Consider the following 8,369-nt stretch of genomic DNA (forward strand, 5'->3'; position numbering starts at 1 on the left):
CCCTTGAGGCCCTTTTCCTTCTTTCCCGTATGGCCCAATAAGGCCCAATACGTATTCCCGTAACTCTCGGGTACTCCGAAAAATACCCGAATCACTCGGAACCTTTCCGAAATCCGAATATAGTCGTCCAATATATCGATCTTTACGTCTCGACCATTTCGAGACTCCTCGTCATGTCCCCGATCTCATCCGGGACTCTGAACTCCTTCGGTACATCAACATACATAAACTCATAATAAAACTGTCATCGTAACTTTAAGCGTGCGGACCCTACGGGTTCGAGAACTATGTAGACATGACCGAGACACGTCTCCGGTCAATAACCAATAGCGGGACCTGGATGCCCATATTGGCTCCCACATATTCTACGAAGATCTTTATCGGTCAGACCGCATAACAACATACGTTGTTCCCTTTGTCACCGGTATGTTACTTGCCCGAGATTTGATCGTCGGTATCTCGATACCTAGTTCAATCTCGTTACCGGCAAGTCTCTTTACTCGTTCCGTAACACAGCATCCCGCAACTAACTTATTAGTCACAATGCTTGCAAGGCTTATAGTGATGTGCATTACCGAGTGGGCCCAGAGATACCTCTCCGACAATCGGAGTGACAAATCCTAATCTCAAAATACGCCAACCCAACAAGTACCTTTGGAGACACCTGTAGAGCACCTTTATAATCACCCATTTACGTTGTGACGTTTGGTAGCACACAAAGTGTTCCTCCGGTAAACGGGAGTTGCATAATCTCATAGTCAGAGGAACATGTATAAGTCATGAAGAAAGCAATAGCAACATACTAAATGATCGAGTGCTAAGCTAACGGAATGGGTCAAGTCAATCACGTCATTCTCCTAATGAGGTGATCTTGTTAATCAAATGACAACTTATGTCTATGGCTAGGAAACATAACCATCTTTGATTAACGAGCTAGTCAAGTAGAGGCATACTAGTGACACTCTGTTTGTCTATATATTCACACATGTATTATGTTTCCGGTTAATACAATTCTAGCATGAATAATAAACATTTATCATGATACAAGGAAATAAATAATACTTTATTATTGCCTCTAGGGCATATTTCCTTCAGTCTCCCACTTGCACTAGAGTCAATAATCTAGTTTACATCGCCATGTGATTTAACATCAATAGTTCACATCACCATGTGATTAACACCCATAGTTCACATCGTCATGTGACCATCACCCAAAGGGTTTACTAGAGTCAGTAATCTAGTTCACATCGCTATGTGATTAACACCCAAAGAGTACTAAGGTGTGATCATGTTTTGCTTGTGAGATAATTTTAGTCAACGGGTCTGTCACATTCAGATCCGTAAGTATTTTGCAAATTTCTATGTCTACAATGCTCTGCATGGAGCTACTCTAGCTAATTGCTCCCACTTTCAATATGTATCTAGACCGAGACTTAGAGTCATCTATATTAGTGTAAAAACTTGCATCGACGTAACCCTTTACGACAAGCCTTTTGTCACTTCCATAATCGAGAAACATATCCTTATTCCAGTAAGGATAATTTTGACCGATGTCCAGTGATCTACTCCTAGATCACTATTGTACTCCCTTGCCAAAATCAGTGTAGGGTATACAATAGATCTGGTACACAGCATGGCATACTTTATAGAACCTATGGCCGAGGCATAGGGAATGACTTTCATTCTTTTTCTATCTTCTGCCGTGGTCGGGTTTTGAGTCTTACTCAATTTCACACCTTGTAACACAGGCAAGAAACTCTTTCTTTGACTGTTTCATTTTGAACAACTTCAAAATCTTGTTAAGGTATGTACTCATTGAAAAAACTTATCAAGCGTCTTGATCTATCTCTATAGATCTTGATCCTCAATATGTAAGTAGCTTCACCGAGGTCTTTCTTTGAAAAACTCCTTTCAAACACTCCTTTATGCTTTGCAGAATAATTCTACATTATTTCCGATCAACAATATGTCATTCACATATACTTATCAGAAATGTTGTAGTGCTCCCACTCACTTTCTTGTAAATACAGGCTTCACCGCAAGTCTGTATAAAACTATATCCTTTGATCAACTTATCAAAGCGTATATTCCAACTCCGAGATACTTGCACCAGTCCATAGATGGATCGCTGGAGCTTGCATATTTTGTTAGCACCTTTAAGATTGACAAAACCTTCTGGTTGCATCATATACAACTCTTCTTTAATAAATCCATTAAGGAATGCAGTTTTGTTTATCCATTTGCCAGATTTCATAAAATGCGGCAATTGCTAACATGATTCGGACAGACTTAAGCATCGTTGCGAGTGAGAAAATCTCATCGTAGTCAGCACCTTGAACTTTGTCAAAAACCTTTTTCTGACAAGTCTAGCTTTGTAGATAGTAACACTACTATCAGCGTCCGTCTTCCTCTTGAAGATCCATTTATTTTCTATGGCTTGCCGATCATTGGGCAAGTCAATCAAAGTCCATACTTTGTTCTCATACATGGATCTCATCTCAGATTTCATGGCTTCAAGCCATTTTGCGGAATCTGGGCTCACCATCGCTTCTTCATAGTTCGTAGGTTCGTCATGGTCTAGTAACATAACATCCAGAACAGGATTACCGTACCACTCTGGTGCGGATCTTACTCTGGTTTACCTACGAGGTTTGGTACTATCTTGATCTGAAGTTACATGATCATCATCATTAACTTCCTCACTAATTTGTGTAGGAGTCACAGGAACAGATTTCTGTGATGAACTACTTTCCAATAAGGGAGCAGGTACAGTTACCTCATCAAGTTCTACTTTTCTCCCACTCACATCTTTCGAGAGAAACTCCTTCGCTAGAAAGGATCCATACTTAGCAACGAATGTCTTGCCTTCGGATCTGTGATAGAAGGTGTACCCAACTGTCTCCTTTGGGTATCCTATGAAGACACATTTCTCCGATTTGGGTTTGAGCTTATCAGGATGAAACTTTTTCACATAAGCATCGCAACCCCAAAATTTTAAGAAACGACAACTTTGGTTTCTTGCCAAACCACAGTTCATAAGGCGTCGTCTCAACGGATTTTGATGGTGCCCTATTTAACGTGAATGCAGCTGTCTCTAATGCATAACCCCCAAAACGATTAGTGGTAAATTGGTAAGAGACATCATAGATTACACTATATCCAATAAAGTACGGTTATGACGTTCGGACACACCATTATGCTGTGGTGTTCCAGGTGGCATGAATTTGTGAAACTATTCCACATTGTTTTAACTGAAGGCCAAACTCGTAACTTAAATACTCTTCTCCACGATCAGATCGTAGAAACTTTATTTTCTTGTTACGATGATTTTCTGCTTCACTCTGAAATTATATGAACTTTTCAAATGTTTCAGACTCTTGTTTCATTAAGTAAATATACCCATATCTGCTCAAATCATTTGTGAAGGTCAGAAAATAATGATACCTGCTACGAGCCTTAATATTCATCGGACCACATACATCTGTATGTATGATTTCCAACAAATCTGTTGCTCTCTCCATAGTTCCGGAGAACGGCGTTTTAGTCATCTTGCCCATGAGGCACGGTTCGCAAGCATCAAGTGATTCATAATCAAGTGATTCCAAAATCCCATCAGTATGGAGTTTCTTCATGCGCTTTACACCAATATGACCTAAACGACAGTGCCACAAATAAGTTGCACTATCATTATTAACTTTGCATCTTTTGGCTTCAATATTATGAATATGTGTATCACTACGATCGAGATCCAACAAACCATTTTCGTTGGTGTGTATGACCATAGAAGGTTTTATTCATGTAAACAGAACAATAATTGTTCTCTAATTTAAATGAATAACGTATTGCAACAAACATGATCAAATCATATTCATGCTCAACGCAAACACCAAATAACACTTATTTAGTTTCAACACTAATCCCGAAAGTATAGGGAGTGTGCGATGATGATCATATCAATCTTGGAACTACTTCCAACACACATCGTCACCTTGCCTTTTACTAGTCTCTGTTTATTCTGCAGCTCCCGTTTCGAGTTACTACTCTTAGCAACTGAACCAAGTATCAAATGCTGAGGGGTTGCTATAAACACTAGTAAAGTACACATCAATAATCTGTATATCAAATATACCTTTGTTCAAACTTTACTAGTCTCTATTTATTCTGCAACTCCCGTTTCGAGTTACTACTCTTAGCACTGAACCAGTATCAATTACCGAGGGTTGCTATAAAACACTAGTAAAGTACACATCAATAATCTGTATATCAATTATACCTTTGTTCACTTTGCCATCCTTCTTATCCACCAAATAGTTGGGGTAAGTTCCGCTTCGAGTGACCAGTCCCTTTGCAGTAGAAGCACTTAGTCTCAGGCTTAGGACCAGACTTAGGCTTCTTCACTTGAGCAGCAACTTGCTTGCCGTTCTTCTTGAAGTTCCCCTTCTTCCCTTTGCCCTTTTCTTGAAACTAGTGGTCTCGTCAACCATCAACACTTGATGTTTTTCTTGATTGCTACCTTCGTCGATTTCAGCATCACGAAGAGCTCGGGAATTACTTTCGTCATCCCTTGCATACTATAGTTCATCATGAAGTTCTACTAAGTTGGTGATGGTGACTAGAGAATTCTGTCAATCACTATTTTATCTGGAAGATTAACTCCCACTTGATTCAACCGATTGTAGTACCCAGACAATCTGAGCACATGCTCACTAGTTGAGCGATTCTCCTCCATCTTTTAGCTATAGATTCTGTTTTTCGTGTGTTGTTTGCTTATTTTGATGAATATATGGCTAATAAAATAGTTTATAAAACATAGAGAAGTTGGAATACAGTAGGTTTAACACCAATATAAATAAATAATGATTTCATTACAGTACCTTGAAGTGGTATTTTGTTTTCTTTCGCTAACGGAGCTCACGAGATTTTCTGCTAAGTTTTGTGTTGCGAAGTTTTCAAGTTTTGGGTAAAAGATTTGATGGATTATGGAACAAGGAGTGGCAAGAGCCTAAGCTTGGGGATGACCATGGCACCCCAAGATAATATAAGGACACCAAAAAGCCAAAGCTTGGGGATGCCCCGGAAGGCATCCCCTCTTTCGTCTACTTCCATCGATAAATTTACTTGGAGCTATATTTTTATTCACCACATGATATGTGTTTTACTTGGAGCATCATTTTATTTTCTTTAGCTTTGCTTGCTGTTTGAATAAAATACCAAGATCTGAAATTCTTAAATTAGATAGAGTCTTCACAAAGCTACATAATCATTTAACTACTCATTGATCTTCACTCATATCTTTTTGGAATAGTTTGTCATTTACTCGCGTGCTTCACTTATATCCTATGAGTAAATGGTTGAATGATTTGAATGTCATAAATCTGAAATTATATATGTTTCATATGCCTTTCCCATGGGGACTAATGCCTTCACATATAAGAAGTAGAGGTGGTAAAAAAATTGAAGGTTAGCAAACATTGTATTGGTCACTTGAACAATTCATGAAAGAATATTGAGGGAAGAGAGATTTCACATATAAATATACTATCTTCGACATCTTTTATGATTGTGAGCACTCATTAAAATATGACATGATAAAAGGTTGATGTTGGACAAGGAAGACAACGTAATGGGTTATGTTTTCTTATATCTGAAATAAAGTATATTGTCATGGATCGCCCAACACGTTGAGCTTGCCTTTCCCCCTCATGCTAGCCAAATTCCTTGCACCAAGTAGAGATACTACTTGTGCTTCCAAACATCCCTTAAACCAGTATTACCATGAGAGTCCACCATACCTACCTATGGATTGAGTAAGTGTTGGAAATATGCCCTAGAGGCAATAATAAATGGTTATTATTATATTTCTTTGTTCATGGTAATTGTCTATTGTTCATGCTATAATTGTGTTATCCGGAAATGGTAATGCATGTGTGAATACATAGACCACAACGTGTCCCTAGTAAGCCTCTAGTTGACTAGCTCGTTGATTAACAGATAGTCATGGTTTCCTGACTATGGACATTGGATGTCATTGATAACGGGATCACATCATTAGGAGAATGATGTGATGGACAAGACCCAATCCTAAGCATAGCTCAAAGATCGTGTAGTTCGTTTGCTAGAGCTTTTTCCAATGTCAAGTATCTTCTCCTTAGACCATGAGATCGTGCAACTCCCGGATACCGTAGGAGTACTTTGGGTGTGCCAAACGTCACAACGTAACTGGGTGACTATAAAGGTACACTACGGGTATCTCCGAAAGTGTCTGTTGAGTTGGCACGGATCGAGACTGGGATTTGTCACTCCATATGACGGAGAGGTATCTCTGGGCCCACTCGGTAATGCATCATCATAATGAGCTCAATGTGACTAAGGAGTTAGCCACGGGATCATGCATTGCGGTACGAGTAAAGAGACTTGCCGGTAACGAGATTGAACAAGGTATTGGGATACCGACGATCGAATCTCGGGCAAGTAACATACCGATTGACAAAGGGAATTGTATACGGGATTGATTGAATCCTCGACATCGTGGTTCATCCGATGAGATCATCGTGGAACATGTGGGAGCCAACATGGGTATCCAGATCCCGCTGTTGGTTATTGACCGGAGAGGCGTCTCGGTCATGTCTGCATGTCTCCCGAACCCGTAGGGTCTACACACTTAAGGTTCGGTGACGCTAGGGTTGTAGAGATATGAGTATGCGGAAACCCGAAAGTTGTTCGGAGTCCCGGATGAGATCCCGGACGTCACGAGGAGTTCCGGAATGGTCCGGAGGTGAAGAATTATATATAGGAAGTCTAGTTTCGGCCACCGGGAAAGTTTCGAGGGTTATCGGTATTGTACCGGGACCACCGGAAGGGTCCCGGGGGTCCACCGGGTGGGGCCACCTATCCCGGAGGGCCCCATGGGCTGAACTGGGAAGGAAACCAGCCCTTAGTGGGCTGGGGCACCCCCCATGGGCCTCCCCCCTGCGCCTAGGGTTGGAAACCCTAGGGTGGGGGGCGCCCCACTTGACTTGGGGGGGAAGTTTCCCCCCCTTGGCCGCCGCCCCCCCATAGATGGGTTCTTGGCCGGCGCCCCCCCTCCCAGGGGGCCTATATAAGGGGGGGAAGGGCAGCAACCACACAGCCCTTGGCGCCTCCCTCCTCCCCTGCAACACCTCTCCCTCTCGCAGAAGCTTGGCGAAGCCCTGCCGAGATCCCGCTACATCCACCACCACGCCGTCGTGCTGCTGGATCTCCATCAACCTCTCCTTCCCCCTTGCTGGATCAAGAAGGAGGAGACGTCGTTGCTCCGTACGTGTGTTGAACGCGGAGGTGCCGTCCGTTCGGTACTCGGTCATCGGTGATTTGGATCACGACGAGTACGACTCCATGAACCCCGTTCATTGGAACGCTTCCGCTCGCGATCTACAAGGGTATGTAGATGCACTCCTTTCCCCTCGTTGCTAGTATACTCCATAGATGGATCTTGGTGATGCGTAGGAAATTTTAAAATTCTGCTACGATCCCCAACAGTGGTATCAGAGCCAGGTTTATGCGTAGTTACTATGCACGAGTATAACACAAAGCAGTTGTGGGCGTAGATGTTGCCAATTCTTCTTGCCGCTACTAGTCTTATCTTGTTTCGGCGGTATTGTGGGATGAAGCGGCCCGGACCGACCTTACACGTACGCTTACGTGAGACAGGTTCCACCGACTGACATGCACTAGTTGCATAAGGTGGCTAGCGGGTGTCTGTCTCTCCCACTTTAGTCGGAACGGATTCGATGAAAAGGGTCCTTATGAAGGGTAAATAGAAATTGGCATATCACGTTGTGGTTTTACGTAGGTAAGAAACGTTCTTGCTAGAAACCTATACAAGCCACGTAAAAAAAACTTGCAACAACAATTAGAGGACGTCTAACTTGTTTTTGCAGCATGTGCTATGTGATGTGATATGGCCAGAAGATGTGATGAATGATATATGTGATGTATGAGATTGATCATATTCTTGTAATAGGAATCACGACTTGCATGTCGATGAGTATGACAACCGGCAGGAGCCATAGGAGTTGTCTTTATTTTTGTATGACCTGCGTGTCATTGAATAACGCCATGTAAACTACTTTACTTTATTGCTAAACGCGTTAGCCATAGAAGTAGAAGTAATCGTTGGCGTGACAACTTCATGAAGACACAATGATGGAGATCATGATGATGGAGACCATGGTGTCATGCCGGTGACGAAGATGATCATGGTGCCCCGAAGATGGAGATCAAAGGAGCAAAATGATATTGGCCATATCATGTCACTATTTGATTGCATGTGATGTTTATCATGTTTTGCATCTTATTTGCTTAGAACGACGGTAGTAAGTATGATGATC

The sequence above is a fragment of the Triticum aestivum genome, chromosome 1D (genome assembly GCF_018294505.1).
Source record: "Triticum aestivum cultivar Chinese Spring chromosome 1D, IWGSC CS RefSeq v2.1, whole genome shotgun sequence".
Classification (NCBI taxonomy): domain Eukaryota; kingdom Viridiplantae; phylum Streptophyta; class Magnoliopsida; order Poales; family Poaceae; genus Triticum; species Triticum aestivum.